The 23,598-nt window shown below is 35.0% G+C and overlaps 1 pseudogene; it reads right to left on the reverse strand.

The window, feature by feature from the left end:
- Window positions 1-2,146: 2,146 nt before the first annotated feature.
- LOC143682608 (GTP-binding protein 4-like) lies at window positions 2,147-23,362 on the reverse strand (annotated as a pseudogene).
- Window positions 23,363-23,598: the final 236 nt, after the last annotated feature.

A 23,598-nucleotide genomic window follows, 5' to 3' on the forward strand; every position in this document is an offset into this window, starting at 1 on the left:
AGCATATACTGCAGATGATTCTCCTGGTTAATGTTTCCTCAAACATCAAAATCTCTTGGAATTTGAAAATGTCTTAATATAATTTTTTTCAGTGTGTATGTATGTAAGAAAATTTACATCAAAAACCATCAATACAACTTTGTGTTAACATATATAACATAAAATCTGCCACTTCAAACACTTTTATTTTTTTTTCCACATGGGCAGGCATCAGGAAACGAACCTGGGTCTCCGACATGACAAGAATTCTACCTGCTGAGCCACCATCACATCACCCCACTTATAACATTTTTAAGTGTACAATTTCAATGGCGCTAATTTCTTTTACAATATTGTGCAACCATCACCACTTTTCACTACAAAACCTTTTTCATTATCCAAAACAGAAACTCTATGAAATAGTAATAACTCTACATTCCCATTTCTAGACCCTGCAACCTCTAACCTTCTCTGGGAATCTGTTTATTCTAGAAATTCCATGTTTGTGGAATCATACAGTTTTTGTTCCTTCTGGCTTACTTTACTCAGCATAAAGTTTTCAAGGCTCAACCATATTGAAGCATGCATCAGTGTGAATTCATATTTCATTGTGGTTTTGATTTGCATTCCCCTACTGGCTAACAATATTGAGCATCTTTTTAAGTGCTTTTGGTCATTTGAATATCTTCTTTGGAGAACTGTCTATTCAAGTCCTTTGCACATTTTTAATTGGGTAATTATTGTCTTCTTGTTGCTGAGAGGTAAGAGTTCTTTATATGCTCATTAAACACTTATCAGATACATGACTTCCATTTATTTTCTCCCATTTGGTAAGTTTTCCTTCGATGAACAAAAGTTTTTAATTCTGATGAGTCCAATTTATCTACTTTTTCCTTTAGTTGCTCATGCTTCTGGTGTCATATTTAAGAGCCCATTCTCAATACAAGGTTTCCCCTGTTTTTTTCTAACCATTTTATGATTTTAGCTCTTACATTTAGGTCCTTGGTTCATTTTGAATTAATTTTTGCACATGGTATAAGGCAGATGTACAATATGATATTTTTAACACAACCATCTACAGAAAAAGCTCAAGTTATATTCCGAAAGAGAATGTCATACCCATATGTACTTTTAAAAGTAAACTAAGTGAAAGCAAAGAGGACTTTGATAACAGTTTCACATTACTGTGTACAAAGCAACAGTTAAGAACTGCAATGTGGTCAGAAAATGATGTTTTAATGACTTATTTGACAATTTGCTACATTTTACTTTATTACAAGTACACTTGAGGAAACAGCTTGGAGGTTTTGGGTTAAAGTGTATCTCACAATTTTTCCCATTTAAATTGAATACAGGCTCCCAGGAGATTCTCAGGGGTTGAGGTTGAAGGTGTGTTTTGTATTTTCCTGAACACATGTAATTTTTAGCAATGGGTTACTAGAGCAAGACAAGACCAGATTTAATTGCCGTTTTCTATAAGCAAAATGAAAAATAAAATATTTAAAGCATATTTCTTTGAAAACAAAAAATGTCATTTATTTCCTCCCTTTTCACTTGCCCAAGTCTATAGTGTTACATAATTAAACCAAAAAATGAACTAAGTAAAGTACCTTCTCAAAGTTTACTTCAGATAAAGTAATTGAAGACAGTTTCACAATGATACATCGTATAAAGGAATAGAAAATAATTTAAGAGAGTATTTGAAGCGCTGGTTTCTAATACATTCATAAATGTCCATTTGCTCCCATGCCTACAAAGCATGGCCTCTGGTAGCCTTCACCCCAAGTTCACAGTGGGCATATTTTTCACACAAAAAAAGGACTATATGTGTGTGGTAAAGCAAAGCTTCCCTTAGCCAAAGAAAATAAGGGTTTTCTCTATCAGAAGTGTCATCATATCAGTAAGTCTTTCCAGTTCTGCAACTCTGAAGCAATCAAAACACCATTAAACAGAGAAATTGCTGTCTATTTAAAATATTTGAAATAGTATGTAGGAATAAAAATTTCTCACATCTGTATAGTTAAATAACCATGATTTCCAGCAAAGTAGCAAGTGCCTTACTTATTTTCATTGCCTTTTTCAGTTTATAGATCATTTCTTCAACTTTATGAAACTATATCAAACCAAAGCAAACAAACAAAAAAAAAAAACAAAGAAAAAAAATCAGTTCAGCGAATTTCAATTCAAAAGGACACTTATCTTCTATCCTTTTTACCAGCTTTCCTCTTTCCAGAGAGTAAGTGTTTGGGCTTCATATCAAACACGTGTCTGTCTGCCTCCCCTTTCTTCCCCAACCGATTCATCTTCTTTTGAGCATTCTTCATCATGGTCTTGGCTTTCTTCATCATCTAAAAAGGGAGGGAAAAGACAACCATGAAGCACTTTAGTTACTGAAAAATCAATGTCCGTTGTGTATAATCACAGAACAGTCCATTCTACTGTCCTTAGTCTGCTAAGTTCTGTAGAGACCCAAATAGTCTTGTTCACTGCTGTTTTCCCTCAAACCCACCACAGAGTGATAAGAACTCAATGAGTACCTGCCAAAGAAGACTTAAAAAAAATCACATCTGGCACAAGTTTTATGCATATAAGGAATTGATAAATTTCAGACCTGGAAGATTAGAGTACATCTGTACTTATGATCTCCTAAACAAATTATGGATGTGCAACTGGTACTCAGGAAAATTTACTAATCACATATGATTAACAAGTGACAAAAACAATATTAAAATCCAGATTTCTAGATGAAAATGAGACCATGACTTCAGGTAAGTTACTAGCTTCTAGTCAATGGGGATAATAATACTTATAATGGCTATTATGAAGATTAACTAGTAAGTGTAAATGCCTGAAATATCATACGTACTCAAGAAAATGCCCTTCCTCCCACTTTCAGTTCAGTAAGTGCTCTTTCCATCATGGGCATCTTTCAGTCTAAAACTCACTTTAAAAAAAAAAAAGCTGCTTGCCAGCTTTATATGTAAACTTTTTCCTACAGGTGAATTTTGATTTTTTCAAAATGAAAAGAAGTTACAGCAAAAGAAATTGTACATTTAAAATTTCTTTCCCCAAAGACCCTATAAATGATTATATTGTATGATACTAACCAAAGCTACCAACTTGAAAAAACCATCCCCAAATAGCTCACTCTGAGTTATTTCCCTGGTAAGGGGCTAGTTGGAACTGAAGGCCCAGGGTCTTCAGTTACTGGGTAGGTACCATATACTAACACTTCCCTAAATTGCTGGAACCTAAGATCAGACCACTTGGTGCCTGGTTGTATTTATTCTTATTTCATAAAGCCATTCTTTGGTTCACCTCCAATCTCTACCCTCGTTCCCAACAGAAAAGCATTAAGCAATGGTTCACCAGCTGAGCATTCCACTGTACCCTAGCCAAGCACACATTTCATGGGGAATACATAGCTTTTAAACCTCTGCCTGTCACTTCTCATCTGTTTCAAATGATAACTGCTGGTGTTTACCCTGAGCTTTAGTATAATAATAGCGGTTTTGTTGTTTTTTTTTTTTTTTTTGCATGGGCAGGCACTGGGAATCAAACCTGGGTCTCCAGCATGGTAGGCAAGAACTCTGCCTGCTGAGCCACCATGGCCCACCCAATAATAGAGGTTTTCAAAATTATCATATTACATTTTACAAACACTAACCTTGACATCCCTAAGACCAGAAACATCACATGGCATTCAAGAGCAACTATGACTCCAAGCAATAGAAGAAAGCAGTACAGAGTCTTCCCGTTTTCTTTTCCTGGTAACACTCTGAGATCTTCTTACCTGGATTGCATAGTGGGCCTGGGCATCATTAAAATAAAATCAAATAAACTAAGGATTTTAAAACACACACAATTAAATTCTGATTATTTACTGGTCAAATGTTCTTTCTCAGTTAACATAAGCTGCTTTAATGTTACAAAGGTGATTTAACTTCATTTTTAAAAATTTAGTTAAGAGCTGACAATTTTAAAATTGCTCAACTTACAACCTAGAACTTTAGATTAGCACCACAGTTTATATTTCAGACATAATATATTATTTCTCTCTCATGCCTCCATTTTGGGGGCTATATGAACACAAAGTAATAAACATCAGACAGAAGGTTCAACCTTGGTATTAAGCACAGAAATGACACATTAGTAATTGAGAGGACAGATTCTGTAGTCAGACAGGCCAGGTCATGGTTCTGCCTTTTGCTGACTGGGGAGATTTAAGTAAATCCCTTAACCCCACTAATGCTGCTAACTCATCTATAAACTAGAAATAATAAACTATCTCAAAAGATAAACAGTACCTGGGTCGATTCTCAGACCAAGCACTTCTCGCCCTCCCAACCCCCCAAAAAAGAGGTAAGCAGTGACTAAGCACAATACTTAATAAATAATGAAAATTCAGAAGCCATACAAGTACATAAGAATATAGGCAAACAGATACTCTATGCTACTGATTAAAACCCAAATTATCTAATCCTTCTGGAATGGAATTTAATACAATTATCCCCCCTTTGAATTTGGTAATTCCACTTCTAGTAATCTGTTCTCAGAAACTAATTTGGAATACGAAAAAGTTCTTTTAATCAAAGACATAATTCATAGTAGTAAAACAATAAGAATTCTAATTAATACTTGAGATGTCTTCTAATTTTTGGGTTCCCAGAGAAATGATGGGGTAGCGAAGACTTCTGGATTCTTCCAGTGAACTACTGAGAGCTTAAATCATTGTGTCTTGGGTAATATCTCATGTCTATTTGATAATTAATTGGATATTAATTAAACCATCAAGATTTTCATCAACAAGAAAGCTTAAAATCAGTCATGGTTCAAGTAAAGAAATTGTACAAGGCAAAGTTATCTATTTATTCTCTTTGACATTCTATTCCAATTTATTTTTCCCCAGCACCAATTTATTATTATTATTATTTTAGATGCATGGTCTGGGAATTGAACCCAGATGTCCCGCATGGAAGGCGAGCATGTTACCACCGAACCACTCGTACACCTCCTGATGCCGATTTTACAAATTTACATGCTTCTTATAAACAACCTTAACTTCTCTAAAGAAACAGCAAATATGTTTTTAAACTGTAAGCAACCCAAAATGCTCAAAATGAAATTATATAGTTTATACTCAATTAAATATGAAAGGTAGATGTAATATGCAGAAAGTATGTCCATAAATATATATTTTTGAAGGAAAATAGAAAAATAAAAAGTCCTATGCAGAGAAAAGCAAATTAAACACATTTAACCTAATTTATTTTTGTGTGACTTTTTGTTTTCCTTTTTGTTTTGGTATTTCTCCAAGTTTTCATTAACGTGGAAACAGAAGATAATGTATGCTGCACATGTGTGTATGTGTGTCTGTGTGTGTAGAATAAATTGACAAAAATGAAAAATAAAAAAGCATTGCAGTCAACTCACATGAATGGCAATGTTAATGAAAATGGAATATTCAATTAATGGATGGGAAACTTCCCTCAATCTCAGAGATGATTTTGTTAATTAAGCACTTGTGAATGCCCAAAGTTTTCCTAAAAGTTCTCACATATTGTGAACAATAACAAAACTGAGTTGTGAAAATATCATCCTTCTGCACCAATGGCACAGGATCCTTAAGTCTGCTTATACAAATGTCCTGAAATAGTCTCTGACAGGGAACTAGAACCAAGTAGATAACATGATTTAAGCCACTATTCTCATCTAGTTAATGAGGTATGTATCAACTGAGCCCCTGCAATACAAAATTCCTTGCCAATAAATCTCAATAGAAATGTTGAAAGTTCTAATTTCTTTTCACCCATATTTTTCAAATCTACTTTTATTCCCACTGATACCAAAAATCTTGGCCTTCTTTGCAAAGTTGTATGCAACTATATAAATATCTGAAACCATCCCTACACACTTACATTGTCTTTATCATCCATGTCAACACCAAGATTACGCATCTCATTCTCCAAAACTTTCTGCTGAACCTGAAAAAGAAACAATAGGGTAACTTTTTTAAAAAAATTAGTCTGATGAAATATTTAAAAAAAATTCAAAGGAAAATATACCTTTTATGATGATTTTTAATACTCTTTCTTTCTTTGGGGGGGAACACGGGCAGGCTCCGTGAATTGAACCTGGGTCTCTGGCAATGGCAGCCAAGAATTTTGCCACTGAGCCACTGTCACACCACCCTTTAATACACTTTTTAAAGAAACTATATTTTTTATGTGGGATTGCTTTCAAGTTTTTGAACACCTCAACCTGATTCGTTAAATCACAAGAAAATGAACACTTACTATGCATTTTATTGTGTGAGACACATTAGGATGTTACGTTTATGTCTTTCTGTTCTTCCCAACAATGCTGGGGATTAAATAATTGTTGTCTTCACTGTACGGACAAGATCACTGAAGCTGAGAGGTTAAGCAATGTGTCCAAAGACCCAAACCAAGGGCAGAGATGAAACTTGTGCTGTCACAGCCAAGGAAGGCCAAGAATTCCTTACGACTGACAGAAACTAGAGCATGGAATCCTTCTAAACACTAAATACTGCTAAGAGGAATACAAAAACATCTAAGTCTGTCAACACCAGTCATTTGCCATCATATGAAACGTCTTTTCAAATATATGAATATTCATTGATAGATTTCTAGAATCAAGGTATTTTCTTTCCTTTTCCGTTAGAAAATCAAGGTATTTCCTTTCCTTAACTTCCCAGCATCATTGTCCTCCTTTTAGGGAAACTGTTCCTCTCGACTGCCTGCCCCATATGGTTCAGGTATGCTGTCATGGGATCCTGCTCTGGTCACAGGGATAAGGATATGCCCTAACCCTGATATGACAGACTCCCACTTCCTGCCCCTGACACATCATAGAACTGAAGAGATGATGCTCTAACAAAGAGAGCTAAAAAATGGATAGAGTCCTGACATCATTTGATGCATCTGTGCCTGAAGTGTGATTCTTGCCTCATCAGTCAATAAACTGCCTTAGGGGTTTAAATTAAGACTGGGTTAGGTTTCTGTAACTTGTAAATTATATTTCTGTAACTTGCAAAAGATAACAGTCCTAATTCAAACACAAATAAAAGAATAAGAACAGGTTAACTGATGGCTTTAAGCTTCTACAATTGACAAATTACAATCTTAATTTGTACAACTGCAAAGTGATTGAATCCAAAATTGCTGGCCTTGAAGCTTGAAAGGCCAAGAAAACACACAATAATTAATCAAAATATAAAAGATCAAAAATCAATTTTGTAAGTCAACATATACTAACAAAATAAAATATATAAAATCTTATGGTTATCTTAGTTTGCTTAACCATAGTCATATTTAAATAAAAGTATCCAAATAATCACTGTAAAACTTTCGTTTGCACAGTAAGATACCCATTTTTTATGGTTCTAAGTGTACTGTTTGTTTTCTTAAATAAAAATATTTAAAAAGAATCTTATGGTCACATATGGGTTGAAAAGTTCAATTTAGTAATGATTACCCAGGAATCTGCTTTGTGAAGAAATAGGCCATGCCTCTTTGCAAAGCAACAAAACTTGTTTTTTTAGCAGTTCAAGCCATTCTGGGTCCCTGTGTATTCTTTTCTATGGACTGCAGAATTTTTAGTTTCTTTTTTTCTCTAATTTGCTTTGCCAAACTGTCGGATTTCCACCATTTCCTCATCATCACTCTCAGATTCACTGTCATATTCTCCAACAGCTGTTCTTAGTTCTTCTTCTTTTTCTAACTCTTTCAATTTCTTTAATAAAAAAAGTCAGAGTTAAACAAAATTAACAATAAAAAAACTCAAATAAATAAATGTAGTGACATTCATATGGGAACTAGGTTTTCCTTAAAACCTCTGAGGACACAAGGAACACAATTACACAAAGTCCAGAATCACAAGTGGGCTTTATCCTATGGGCTGGAGCTGATTTTCAACGGAAATGGATTCTGTGGAGAAAATGAAGACTACTTGATATTAAACAGATGCCATATTGCTAATTATTCTGTGCCACTTCTCTTAGGTCTTTTTAAAGTAATTACTATGGATATTAAGGTGAAAAAACACCCAGTTATCACCTTCCTCATTACTATAGCCACCAGCAGATATTTAAAAGAACCTGGAATTCTTAAGGAATTTTATAAATCAGCTTGAACTCAGCAGGTGAACTCACTGCCCTTCTCTCTACGTGGGACAGGACTCTCAGGGATGTAAATATCCCTGGCAATATGGGATAGGACTACCAAGGATGAGTTGGGACTGGGCATCATGGGACTGAGAAAGCCTTCTTGAGCAAAAGGGCAAAGAGAAATAAAAGAAATAAAGTTTCAGTGGCTGAGAGATTTCAGAGTCAAGAAGTTATCCTGGAGGTCATTCTTATTATTATATAGATATCCCCTTTCAGTTTATGGTGTATTGGACTTGCTTGAGGGAAGTACCTGAAACTGTTGAACTGTGTTCCAGTTCCAAGCCTTGATTCTTGAAGACAATTGTAGCACTATATAGTTTTTACAATATGACCATGTGATTATGAAACCCTTATGTCTGATGCTCCCTTTATCAGGGTTTGGGCAGATGCGTAAAAATATAAGGACAATAAATGAATAGCAGGGGGGATAAGGGTAAAAAAAATTGGAGTAGATTGCAGTACTAGTGGTCAATGAAAGGTCAAGGGGTGTAGGATGCATGGATTTCTTCTTCTGGAGTGATGCAAGTGTTACAAAAATGATCCTGATGATGAACACAAAACTATATGATGATATTGTGAGCCACTGATTATATTCACTGGAAGGACTGTGTGGTACGTGTAGGTAACTCAATTAAAAAAAAACTGCCTGAACTAGTTGTAACACCCCATTTATCCATTCTAATACACTGTGACCCCAAAACATAATCTCACTCACTATATATTTAATTGAAAAAAGAAAAAGGACATATTTCATAACCAGACAAATCTCAGACCAGAATTCAACAAAACTAAATGTGACCAAATGCTTAAAGTCATATTATTATTTATGTGAAAAATGTATACAGGGAATTAGGATGGAAAAGTAGGTAAGTTAGGACAAATCGCAAAAGGCCTTATATCCATACTAAATAACTGGACATTACATGGTAAAAGCTGGATCAAAAAGGAAAACTTGAAGTATTAAAAAGAGGAATAATATGATGAGATATTTTGGGCCTAGTAATGCAGACATAGGTTGAAAAGAGGGAAAAGACTAAGAAAGGAAGACCAATTAAGGCAAAGGCAGTCTAGGTGAAAATGAAAACTAGCTAACAGAGAACAAAGTGCATTTCAGAAGGAGAATAAATAAGAAGAGATGAGAATGAATATGCCTTAACATTAAGGTTTATTCCTTGGGCATCTAAATAAACCATGATTCTATCAGATCAATATCTAGAGAAGAAGTGAGTTTGAAATGAAAGGTGTGAAGAGTCTCTGGTGGCTTGGAGCTATGTTCCCCTCGAAAAACATTTTCTTAAACTTAATCCTTCCCTGTAGACATAAACCCTTGTAAACCTATTTACCTACTGATGAGTTACTTCAGCTAATCAAGATGGGTCTTTAAAATTTTTTTTTATTGTGAAAATAATATACACACAAAAAATGAAAAATCTCAAAGCATACTGCACAATTAGTTTTAGAATAGACTTCAGAGTTTGGTGTGGGTTATACTTCCACCATATTAGGTTTTTCCTTCTAGATGCTCCAAGATACTGGAGACTAAAAGAAGTATCAGTATGATTCAGCAGTCATATTCAGTTGTTAAATCTCATTTTCTCTGTAACTCCACCTTCTCCTTTGATCTTTCTCCCAATCTTTAGGGGGATATGGAAAATGCCCTTTTTAACTTTTTCATATTGGGAAGGGCTGTTGATAATATAGGCTAAGGGGAGAGAACTAGTCGATATTCCAGAGAGGCTGGCCCCTCTCTTTCAGGACTTATCTGGCCTAGGAACCTATCTGGATGTTGTAGGTTTCCGGAAAGTAATTATAGTGCATGGAATCTTTATAGAATCTCAGATAGAGCCCTAGGTTTATCAGGATGGGTCTTAATCCTATTACTGGAGGCCTTATAGGGAAAAACAGAGAGATGGACAAAGAGTGAGAGAGAGAACAAGTACACGCGAACGCGTGTACATGCACACACACACACACACACACGCCACAGAGAGCAGCCAGAAACTGAAAGTCAATGGAAACTGGAACCTGGAAGAGAAGAGAGGGGCCAGGAAAGGTCGCATGTACATTGCCATGTGACAGAAAAGCCAAGGAAGGACCAAGGAGTGGTGGCCACCCCAGCACACCAGTGTTATGTGAGAAAGCACTGCTTTGATGACACTAATTTTGGACTTCTTCTAGCCTGAAAATCATGAGCCAATAAATTCCCATTGTTTAAGCCCAACAGGCATAAAGGAAATATTAATATATGTTACTAGTCTACAAATGTTAATTTCTTTGTGCTAACAAAAAGATACCAAATATCAAAAGGCAAGAGACAAGAAAAAAAGTATGGCACATATGATATGATATGGATCTGACATATTTAATATACAAATTACAAATGAGCAAGTAAAAGTTAAACAACCTAAAGAAATAAAAGGTCTGTAAACATACAAACAACACATAGAAAATGCTTAACTATACAAATCATTAAAGAATTATAACAATAAAGAGTTGACAAAACATCATAGCAATAGGGGTAAAGATACAAATAGCCATTTTTCTGAAGAGCAGATATGATGGTTCAGAAGCACATGAAGATCATGATGATGAATATGCAACTATGTGATGATACTGTGAATTATTAATTATATATGTAGAATGGAATGATCACATGTTAAGAATGTGTTTCTTTCTTATATTTTTTTTAATTTAAAAGTTAATAAAAAAATGAAAAAAAAAGCACATGAAGAGATGCCCATTTTCACTGGCTATAAGGGAAATGCAGATGAAGACTACAATGAGATACCATCTCACACCTTTAAGAATGGCTGCTATTAAACAAACAGGTAAGCATAAATGTTGGAGAGGATATGGAGAAACTGGAACACTTAGGCACTGCTTGTGGGAATCTATAACGGTGCAGCCACTATGGAAGAATGTTTATGACCCAGCAATAGCACTACTTGGTATATACCAAAAACAGCTGAAAGCAACGACACAGACATTTGCACACTGACGTTCATAGCAGCATTATTCACAATTGCCAAAAGACGGAAACAAATCAAATGCCCATCAACAGACAAGTAGATCAACAAAATGTGGTATATACATACAATGGAATATTATGCAGCAATAAGACAAAATGGCATCCTGAAGCACATGACAAGATGGATGAGACTTGAGGACATAATGCTGAGTGAAATTAGCCAGACACAAAAGGTCTGTATGATTCCACTTTTAATCAGAGGCTTATATTTCAGAGGACTTAGAGATACATAGAAGTTAGAGATGGGTGAACCATTAGCTAATGAAGCTGAACTCCAAGTGAAGAGATAGGAGTGAAGGTGGTTCTCTAGTGGGTCTATAAGTAATATTACCTTATTGAGGATGAACAAGATTTAAAGGGGCTGTATAGCCTATGTGTTTCACTGACTAATGGTAGAAATATGAATTACTTCTCGTAAGACTTACTTCAAAGATATGATTCTTGTACAGATAGTGTTTAAGTCCAGGGTACAAGGGAAAAACTGCTATGCACACTATGAGCTATGTTCAAAAGGAAACCACAGCAACAGCAGAGGTAAATACTTGGGTGAGGGACAAGAGTTATGAGGAGGTTTAGACTTCCTACTTGGCAAGGGAGTGTTTATTGGTTTTCTTTCTCTTGGGGACAATGAAATTATCTCAAATTGAGAATGCTGATGGACTGTGGGCTTTGGGTCCTCTCCATGATGCCCAATGAATGCAGGTGACTGAAGGATGCACTGATGGAGAAGTAGATTGGCGAACGATGGTGTATACTTATAAACGAAGATTGTGCTGCTAAAAAAAGGAACAAAGTCATGAGGCATACAGAGATGTGAATGAACAGGTGGGGCATTTGGTGAGACTAAAAAAACCAGAAACAAAAGAAAAAAAAAACGAAACAAAAAACATCACAGCAGTAAAAGATTGGCTCAAGTTAATATACGACATTGTAGAAGAGGTAGGGAAACATACATTCTCAAATTGTTAGTGGAGTAATTAAATTAGAAAGGCATTCTGGAGGACAGTAACTATCTCATCACTGATCTACACCAATCCTTGAAATTTACTCTCTATATATATTTGCAAAAAACACAGACATATGAATAAAGATGTGTACTCTAGCCCTACTTGTAATAACAAGAAATGAGAAATAAATATCTAGCAGTACATAATGGTAATACCTAAATATACAAGTGGAAATGGAATCAGAGCTTCATGTACTAATATGGAAATATGTACATGATAAATTCTTAAAGTTAAAATGCAAAGTGTAAGAGAATGGAACACATACCTGTTTGTGTTTAAAATATTTTTTTAAGTATGCGTATTATACACCAAGAAAATTTCTGGAAGGATAAACAAAATAAAGTTAACAGTAATGGCCCCAAGGAGAATGAGAAGCAGTTTTTACTTACTTGACACTTATAGTTTTCAATTCTTTATCATATATATGCATTATTTTTATTACGAAAGAGAAACTGAAGATTACTTATGAAATTCTTTTTTTGACCTAAAATTCTTAGAAAAAGGTATGAGGACAGTATCTACTACTTTTTGGCATGGGCAGGCTGGGGGGATCGAACCCGGATCTCCAGCACAGCCGGCAAGAATTCTTCCACTGAGCCACCAGTGCACCGCCCTCTATTTACTTTATCAGAAACATATAATTACTTCAAAGGTTCTCTAAAAAGGTAATCTTACCTTATCATCTTTTTGTTTGGTAGGGCTAAATGCAATCTGTTCAGCAGATATTTTATGGTAAATTACCTATGGTTGGAATTATACCTCTTCAAATTCCCATATTCACTTGGGAGTGTGGAGTAGGACTTAAAACACTGTCTTATTAACTAGAGTACTATTTCTAACTATCTAGCATATGAATGCTCAGAGTACTACTAAAACCTAGCAGAAAAACTATTTTTTCTAAAACTTAAAAAAGACATTAAAATAAAAGATTGATATCTGATTTTAAGAAGTACTGACCTCTGTTTTAACTTTAATAACACCCTCCTCCGTCAGGGTGCTGGTTTCTATCACAGGAAATCCTTCAGCTTGCAAATCTATAAATATTTTCTAGGAAGATAAAGGAAAAATGTTAGATGCATTGTTTATTTCTGGTCCCCTATGGAATAAGTGTTACTATTTCTCAAATGGTAAGTGCAAACTCTAATTCTTCAACATCCGGTTTGTTTTTTAACTGTTTTGAAGGACAGAGATCTCCTAATAACAGTTATTTGTTTTTATCCTATATTCTCCTATGAGTAAGAAAATAGAAATTAGTGGGCGGATCAAACTATACTAAAGCAAGTGAATACCTGGCTCCACAACATTCTATAAGACCTCTTCTTTCAAAAAGAAACACTTAATACCTATTGTTTTAAGAAAGTATTTACTTGTTATAAAAAAAATTTAACCTCTACAGCCTACAAAGAATTCCTTAGAAAACAACATAAAATATTTACAAATTTAAATACTTAGAAGTTACTAAGATTCCAAGAGAAGGAACTTCATTTTTATTTTCCTCCATCAAATGCCATTTAAAAAAACATCTAACTGTAAATGCAACCATGGTTAGATGCAATGTGACCAGTTCCAACATATTTAAGCTACTCCTGAACAAGATCTATTTCCACTATTACCAGGATTTAACTTGCCAGAAGACTTCCTCTTCTATTGGAAAGAGAACTGACCTTAGAGAAAATCAAGGTCTGAGTACCAATTCTGCCACTTACTATCAGTACAACTACTGAGTAAGATGCACCTGAGCCTGAGTAGGCATGTGATGACAAAAATTTATCATCTGTAACATGGGGATAACAATCTCCTTTAGTGTTGCTTTGATGAAGTTAGAAGCACCAATACTTTAGCACTTCTAAAGGGCAGGATATTTAATATTTATTAACTGAATATTAAATAGCCATTACTATTGCATTAAAAAATAGCTATTATTACCAACTTGCTTTCCAATTTCATTAAATCTTTCCAACAAACCTATGATACAGCTTTTACCTCTATTTTATAGATAAACTAAGAGTCAGAAGGTTTAACTAAGTTCCCTATCACACAGCTAATAAATGGTAAAGTCAGGACTTGAACATGACTAACTCCAAAGTCTAAGAACTTAATCATTACATTTGTTTCTTTATGTTGGCTGTTGATGCTTTTCTAAGTTGTGTCCATTTCATCCACATCTTCTACTTAATTAGCATATACTTGCTCATAGTATCCTCCCATTATCTTCTTTATTTCTGAGGGGTCAGTAGTTATATCCTCTCTCCCATTTCTGATTTTTATTTGCAACTTATTTTCTCAAAGAATCAACATCTGGTTCATTGCTTCTATTGTTTTCATGTTCTCAATTTCATTTATTTCTGCTCTCATTTCTATTTCTTTCCTTCTGTTTGCTTTGGGTTTAGTTTGCTGTTCTTTCTCTAGTTCTTCCATGTGTATAGTTAATTCCTCAATTTTTACACTTTCTTATTTTTTAATATAGGCATTTAGGACAATAAATGTCTCTCTCAGCACCACCTTGGTGCATCCATAAATTTTGAGGTGTTGTGTATTCATTTTCATTTGTGCAAGATATTTACTGATTTCTCTTGCAATTTCTTCCTTGACTGACTAGTTGTTAAAGAACATGTCATTTAGCCTCCTTACATTTGTGAATTCTTCGGCCTTTCACCTGGTATGCACTTTCACCTTCATTCCATCATGATCTGAGATAGTGTTCTGTGTAATTTCAATCATTTAAAATGTACTGAAACTTGTGTGACTCAACATATGGTCTATCCTAGAGAATGATCCATGAGCACTTGAGAAAAATGTGTATCCTGCTGTTCAGCATGTAATGTTTTGTATATGCTTGTTGAGTCCAGTTCATTCATTATTTTACTCAAAATCTGTTTTCTTATTGATCCTCTGTCTACATGTTCCTATCCATGGATAAGAGTGGAAAACTGAAGTCTCCAACTATTACTGTAGAGGTGCCTATTTCTACTTCTCCTTTCAGTGTTGTCAGTGTATGCATGTATTTCGGGACATTCTGGCTCAGAGCATAAATATTTATGATTTTTATGTCTTCTTGATGAATTGTTCCTTTTATTAATACATAGGGCCTTTCTTTGTTTCTTTTAATTGCTTTACATTTGAAAACCAATTTGCCAGATATTAGTATAGCTACTCCTTCTTTTTTGGTTGTTATTTGCGTGAAGTATCTTTTTCCTGCCTTTCACTTTCAATCTATTTTTGGCCTTGAGTCTAAAGTGAGTCTCATGTAAATAGCATATAGATGGATCCTGTTCTTTAATCCATTCCATCAGTCTTTGTCTTTTGAATGGGGAGTTTAATCTACTAACATCTAATGCTATTACTGTAAAAGCAGTACTTTCTTCAGCCATTTTGTCTTTTGGACTTTTTATTTCATATCTCGCTTTTTTCTTTTTACCATTAATGACAGCAATTTTTACATTCTTCTCCAGACCTCTCTCTCCTGTCTTTTCATATCTGCTTGGAGTACACCCTTTAATATTTCTCCTACAGCCAGTCTCTTATTTACAAACTCTCTCATTGCCTGTATGTTTTAAAATATTTAAACTCTCCCTCCTTTTTGAAGGACAGTTTTGACAGATACAGAATTCTTGGTTGGCAGTTTTTCATTTTCAATATATTAAATATAATATACCACTGCCTTCTGGCCATCATGTTTTCTACTGAAAAATCTGGATACAGTCTTATTGAGTTTCACTTGTAGGTGATGGATCACTTTTCTCTTGCTGCTTTCAGAATTCTCTTCATCTCTGACACTTGACAATCTGATTAATAAGTGTCTTGGAGTAGGACTATGTGGATCTATTCTGTTTGGGGCTTGCTTTGCTCCTTAGATCTCTAATTTTATGTCTTTCATAAGTAATGGGAAATTTTTAGTGATAATTTTCTCCATTATTCTTTTTGCCCCTTTTCCCTTCTCTTCCCCATCTGGGACCCCCATAACACATATATTCATTTGCTTCATGTTGTCATTTAATTCTCTGAGACTCTGCTAATGCTTTTCCCTATCTTTTCCTTTGTGTGTAGAATTTCAGTAGTAGTGTCCACTAGTTCATTAATCCTTTCTTCTGCCTCTTCAAATCTGCTGTCGTAAGTCTCCATTGTGTTTTTTATGTCTTCTATTGTGCCTTTCATTCCTATAAGCTCTGCCATTTGTCATCTCAAGCTTTCAAGGTCTTCTGTATGGTCACTCAATGTCTTCTTTATATCCTTCATCTCTTTTGCCATATTTTCCCTCAACTCACTGATTTGATTTTTGACTTGATTTAGCATGTTTGACTGAACATTAATTGTTTCAACTCTTGCATCTCATTTTGAAGTGTTAGTTTGTTTCTCTGACTGGACCATATCTTCAATTCTCCTAATATGTTTTTTAATTTTTTGTTGATGTCCCAGCATCTGATTTCCTTGCTTAGTTTATTCTGGATGTTGTTTTCACTTCTATACCTAGGGTTTTCTTGTTAGATGGCTTTATTCTCTGTTTTGTTTTTTTTTTTTTTTTGGCTTTCAGTTCAACTTATTTTAGACCTGTAGCATAACTTCTATTAACTGTTCAAAATTTTTCAGCTCTTGCTTTTCTGGATCATGCCCTGCCTATACAGATCGTTCTTTTTGAGGAGGGTCTCCCCAGATCTGACCAACCCCAATCAGATTTTCCAAACAAGGCAGGCCCAGGTCTCAGGAGGAGAGCGTAATTAGTATTAAGTTTCCCTGAAGATGAGACCCAGGGACTTTCCTGTGAAGCCTCTAGACTCTGCTTTTCCTATCCTGCCCAGCAGGTGGCACTTGTCAGTTTGCAGTTCCCCCCGACACAGACTGGTGTGGAGTCTTTAATCTAAATCTGCCAGGAGTGTGGTTTAGACAGGGGCTGAGGTAGAAAGGCAGGCTTAAGCTCTTTCTGATTCCCAGCCACTGGGGTCTGACTTTGAAGGCAGGCCACCACTTGAACTGGGCCTTGCACTAACCACCCACAACCCCTGCTTTCCTTGGGGAATTGATGCCCAGTAGAGAATTACCTCCTTCACTTGACTTGTTGCTCTCACTCTCAAACCTATTTTAACTCCACCCTTGCCTGGGTCAGAGCCGACAATTGAAAATGCCTGAGGTTTTCTCTAATGAGCTACTTTAAAAACTTTTTAAAAATAAGGGAGAGAGAAAGAAAACAACTAAACTAAAAAAATCCCTTTTCAGAGCCAGCCTCCAGTCCCCAAGGGTCACCAGACAGAAGCTGGAGTTGGTACCCAGCTCTATAAAAGGGACAGCCCTTTTCCAGTATGCTGAGCCCATCCACCTCCAGAAGCCTTCATTTTTTTTTCATTTTTGAGTTTTTTTCTCCTTGTCACCCCACTTTCTCTCTGTTGGGGGAGAGAGACCTCAGGGTTACTCTCTATTTTCTCTGGGTGTATCTGTGTTGGGAGTTTGTACTTAGCAGTGCAAATTTGCTCATTAAAAACACAACGGGAACTTGGATGATCTATCTTTTCTTGCTCCTAAAACAATCTGCTTCTTTTTCCCCACTGGGAAGTGTCTACAGCAACCTGCCTTGCCAGTGGGGGAGGTGGGCCAACCTCTGGGGTTTGGGGCTTTACATCCAGTTCTGTGGTATGATCTCTGGGCCTTCTACCAGTTTCAGACTTGTGTATGATGTGTGTCCTGTCATGGACATCCCCCAAACAGCTGTTCCAGGAAGTTCTCCTGGATATTTACTGTAGCTGCTGTACAGGACTAACTAAATTCCACACCTTCCTATGCTGTCATCTTGCCCCCTCCCTGTATTTTAAAACTACATTTGTTTCTTAAACCTACCTAGCACTACTTACTTTCCCCTCTTCTCTACCTTCTAACTCTCTTTAGACAGAAAAACTGAAATAACTTAGTAGATACATGGGTTCCTTTTAAGACAAGTTAATTCTCTTGTCAGTGTTTAAACAGTAATTTAGAGAAAATACACTAAGAAAAACTTACCAAAAACTAATTTCCAAATAAAACAAGTGATATCAAGACTTTAACTTTATCAGTGTAGTACACTGCAGGACATATGGCCAGGTCTAATTTATTATTCTAGTACATTGGTTCTCAAAACTTTAATAAATATCAGAAATACCTGAAGGGCCTGGGAAAAAACACAGACTGCTGGGCCCTACCCTCAAAGTTTTTGATGTTGTAAATCTGAGGTGGGGCTCAGGGATTTGCATTTCAAACAAGTTACCAGGTAAAAGTGAAAATGATGTTGCTGATCCAGGAACCACATCTTGAGAACCACTATTCTAGTGCACTGCTTCTCAAAGCACTGATCGTGAATGGGTTACAGGGTCAAATCAGTTTGAAACATGATGCATAAAAGTGTTATCTTCCCCTTGGAAATATACAGTAAACATTAAATATTTAAGATTCTGAAAAATCTTATATTACAGTACTTTACAGAAGTCCATTTTCCTTTGTTCAATCAGTCATTTCCCAAATTTATTTAACATCTTTTGTTAAGTAATATCTATGAACATCCTTTCTCAATAGAAATATATTTTGGAAAATGTTGCTCTTATATATAGGCTATCCTGAGGCCTAAACATATTTATGAAAGGTTAAATGTATGGATTCACTACTAAACACATGGACATTTCTCAGAGCACCAAGAATACAGAGTAGGAATCAGGAAACCTGGGATTCAGTTAGTTTGCCACTACCTGGGTTTCTATGTTGGTCACGTCACTAAAGCACTAAGGCTGTTACAACTTTAAATAAAAAAAAACAGAATAGTATTGCTAAAATTCCTTCTAAATTCTGATTGAGAGAGAATGAAATTCTAAATTAAGAGGCAAGAAACATTTGAATTGTTACAAAAATGTTAAGGTGATTTACCTGATCAACTTCAGAAAGTTCAGATACTCTCTTCACATCACATTTATTTGCTACAACTATAAGAGGCTAGCAAGGAAGAGAAATAATGAAGTTAATATTTTCAAAACAGATTATAAATTATTCATTTTAAAATTAATTAACATTAATAGTAAAATATTAATCATCATACCTTATTGATAAAGAGAGGTCTAATATTTTGGAAGAGTTCTAGCTGCTCCTTCAATCCATGTCCATATTGTTCAGACAGATCCATGACATACAAAATTGCAGCACAAAGATGGGCCAGTGCTGTGATGGCCTGCATTTCAATAGTGTTCCTGTCCTCCATGGGGTGATCCAAAGTTCCAGGAGTATCCACAACCTAAAAATCCAATTTTAGTATTACAAACAGTTGTTATTCACAAACTTTTTGTCCAATACATCCAGGAACTCTTCACATTCCCGAACTAGACTTGACAAAAAAAATGTAGATCTCCCCAACTGACCATTATAAAATAAACAAAGCAGTAAGAGAAAAACATGTACTCTTTAAATTAAAATTAAAAAAAAAAAAGTGAGGGTTGAGGGAAGATTAGCTTGAGAGAAATGACGCCTCTTTTCATTAGTGACATCACAAAATTTAAAAATTGGAATAACTAGTAAAACATCCATGTCTTAAGAATTACTTCATAATTTACAAAATTACTGCACTGCAGAAACAAACATTTAAATTTTTAAACAGAATATGCCACTTCTAATGACAGAATTAGAAATGATGACAAATAGCACTTCAATTCAGTAAAAGGGCATCATGGTTAACACAATATACAAATTCATACTGTTAGCTGGCTAATTCCCTTGAATTGTATCAGAGGTAAGTGAACTACCCTCACACAGCCCCAAAGCTGCCAATGATAGACAAATTCCAAGTTCTTGGTGGCTCCAGAGAATCTATTTTCTTCATCTCCCCAAAATTCTCTCTAGAGGAGATACAGTTGCCTCTATACTAAGAGTATTATGAAATGGGCAGATACTATAGTTCTTTGGAAAACACTGAAATCAAATCCACTAAGAAAAAAACTAAAAGGTAAGTTCTGTCTTTAAAGGTAAAGAACACTCACCTGCCAACGTAGATACTTGTAATCCATGTGCCCAACAAACAAAGATTTAGTTGTAAAGGCGTAAGGCTGTACATCTACATCTGCTCGTCACCTTTAAATAAACAATCAAAATTTAAATAATCACAAATTTTATTATTATTTCCTGCTTTCTCTCAAAGAACATAAACATGGCACCTACATATTACTGAAACTAATTGGTGTTTTTGTAGAAAAAGAAATAAAACAGGACTCACATGATTAAACGTTTAGGACAGAAGCTTCCAAACCTACAAACCAACTAGCTCCACTTTCCTCATAACACCTGAACCGCAGAGGAAGAACACGAATCAGACATGAGGAAGGCTAAGGAGAACCCAGATCTGGAGGATATTCATCACTGAGCGGAAGTTCAAGAGCTCTTCCCCCTGCCCCATCTTCTCAGTGCTTATCCCACTGGAATGACAGAAACATTCTATAAATGCACCATCTAATACGGCAGCCACCAGGTGATTGCCTGAAATGTGGTTAGTATGCAACTGAGGAACTGAATTTTAATTTTGTTTAATTCAAACTAATTTAAATTTTAAAAAGGCACAGGTAGTGACTGACTAGCATTTTAGACCACACAGCATTACTCATTAGGCCTAAAAATTATTCACAGAATGCTTAAAAATTATTTGAAAACATCAGACAGGATACCGCAGATCTTCAGCTTGTTACTGTGCCACAGTGACTTTTGGATAAAGTAAAAACTTAAAGGTCTACCTAAAAGTAAACGTATTCTTGGTACCAGATAAGTTATAACTTATTTAATATATTTTTTGCTGGGGTGGGGTGGAGGGAGTGAGGGAGTTTGGGATGTTGAGCTGTTGCTAGTTGTATAAAATTAAATGCTGTATTCTTTTCAGGACTCTTAAGTTCTGTTAAAATGTCCTGAGGCAATAAATCACTAAATTACTTAAATAGTACCACTGAATCCTAATAAACCCACTCAAGTGAAAATTGACTTAGAAATTTAACACTACAATGGATGAAACAGTTTATGCTGATATAGTAACCAGTGACAAATTAACCAAGAAATACTTTTTGAGATTGAGAAAATACAATTCAATAGGTAAAATATTTAAAATAAATTACTACTCTGTTACCACATTCCCAGAATATGCTGCGATACCACATCCTTTGTGCTATTTGATACATATATCAGTGAATATAGTGAAAGGCTATTTTAACAAAAATGTATTTGTGTATCTCTCATTTCTTAGAAATCTCTGACATATACAAGTCTCTTACTGCAATATAAATCTAGATTCTGACAAAGAGTTCATCCTTCTTAAGAGGAAATCAAGTATTTTTTCCAGGTGTTCAATAATCCTGCAGACCAGGACGATATTTATTAAATGACTAGAGTAGTCTGCCAAAAATATTACCAAAGTCAACATTTATTCCACAAACTCAGAATAAAATGGCTCTCTCACCAAAAAGTAATCCCATTATCAGCCTTATAATCAAAACCAGACCAACCTTATTGATGAAACTGGATTTTCCAACATTGTGGTACCCACATAAAAGCAGAGTCCTTGTGTTTGGATTAACGGTTGGCAAACAGGATGTTGACACACTGTGAAAAGTTTAAAAAAATGTTTAATTTTCTAAGAAAAATTAAGAGACTCAAAGTTTAAAGTTTAAGATTCGCTTGAAATTTTCTGTTCAACTCCGTTATACTCCAAGCCCATGGTAATATTAATCTCACAGCAACATTTCTTAAGTGATGAAGAAAATATAAATTAATGGAAAAATGAGTTAGTTGCAGAGGTAACATGGTATACAGAGTATTATCTCCCAAATCTGGCTGTACCAAGAATAATATTCTTAGCCCTACCAACCCAATATTTCAATTCAATAGGTCAAGAGTGGGGCCCAAAACACAAGTCTAAGAAATAAGTACCCAGCTGCCTCTTGTGAACTGAGTTAATACCTGGGAAGACAGTATCTTTTAAACAGTAAGTGCCACCACTTTCTCGCTCTTTGGCAGAGGACTTATTTAATTCCTTTAGTCCTCCTCTACCACATCTGTAATACAAACACAGTTCCATAACGACACTCATCATATTACCATAAAGATTAGAAAGCACTTTCAACAATTCCAAGTATTATAATTGTGTCAAAAATTATTTGCAAGATGAGGGGAACTAAATCAACACTGAGTTAAAATAATTTTAGTTTAACAATGCATGCATGTAAGAAGGCAAGTAACTATTTCAATAAAATCCTATCGCATTCAGAAGACTGTCCCAGAAATAAAAATATCAGGTAAAAAACTGAAGAATTCTTTTGGATGCTAATACACTTATTTCAAAGAAAAGCATTTTTTATAAAAAATTAAAATGTCATGGACTTTAACTAACAGTACATTATAAACAATGTGCTGTCATCAATTGTAACAAATTGTCCCACACCAATGGAAGTTGTTGTTAGTGGGGTGGTGTACGGGAATCCTGTATTTTATGAATGATTGTTCTGTTAACCTATAACTTCTCTAATAAAAAGTAAATAAACAGAAATAAAAATATCAATAATAGGTGGAACTACGGGTTAATTTATTTTATGTATTTTCCAGTATTTTCTTATGATTTATGTCTGTCTTATCTATTAAATATGAAAAACAAGTTTCTTAATAGTTACTAAATTGTAAACATTATAAGTACCAACCCCTTTTTCAATAAAAAATAACTCGCTCATTAGGATAAGAAAGCTGGAAGAAACAATATAACCCTGTCATCTCTAAAATAGCACTTACAACAAATAACAAGCATACACTTGAAAAACAAGTTCTCAATATAGATCAAATATCTTAACAGAAGATACTAAAATCCATTTTGCTTACAATGTATAATAAATACCTTGTTCCAAATATTCCAAACTCTGTTTCTGTCTCTTGATAATAGTACACATTCACCAAGGGCAGCCCGTTTCAGCTGTTTGCAGTGGCAGAGAGAATCTCCATATTTCATAAGCCATACATAATCTTTAGCAACACTTAAAAAATTTTTTTTAAATACATAAGAGATTTATCATGTTCCAAAACAGCTTAAAAGATACTGTACATTAAGAAAATGCCTTACTTGTCCACTAAATTTTTGGCAATATTTATTTGTGCTAGAGCCAACTTGTAGTGATCCTTGTCATAGAGAATATTCATCAAATCGGCATAAAATGGATGGATATCCTATTGAAAAAAAAAAGTTGTCCTTTTGGTCCAGTTCTTTCATCCTATATGTAAATAAAACTTGAAGACTAATTTCCTAGGGAAATACAGCACATCTTTTCCTTTCTCCTCAAACCTCCAGCATCTTTTCCTCAATTCTCACTTTCTTGACAAATGACCATTTATTTCTCTCATTAAGAAAACAGGAAAAAAATCAGCCAGGAGCTGCT

This window comes from Tamandua tetradactyla, chromosome 1 (assembly GCF_023851605.1).
Source record: "Tamandua tetradactyla isolate mTamTet1 chromosome 1, mTamTet1.pri, whole genome shotgun sequence".
Lineage (NCBI taxonomy): Eukaryota > Metazoa > Chordata > Mammalia > Pilosa > Myrmecophagidae > Tamandua > Tamandua tetradactyla.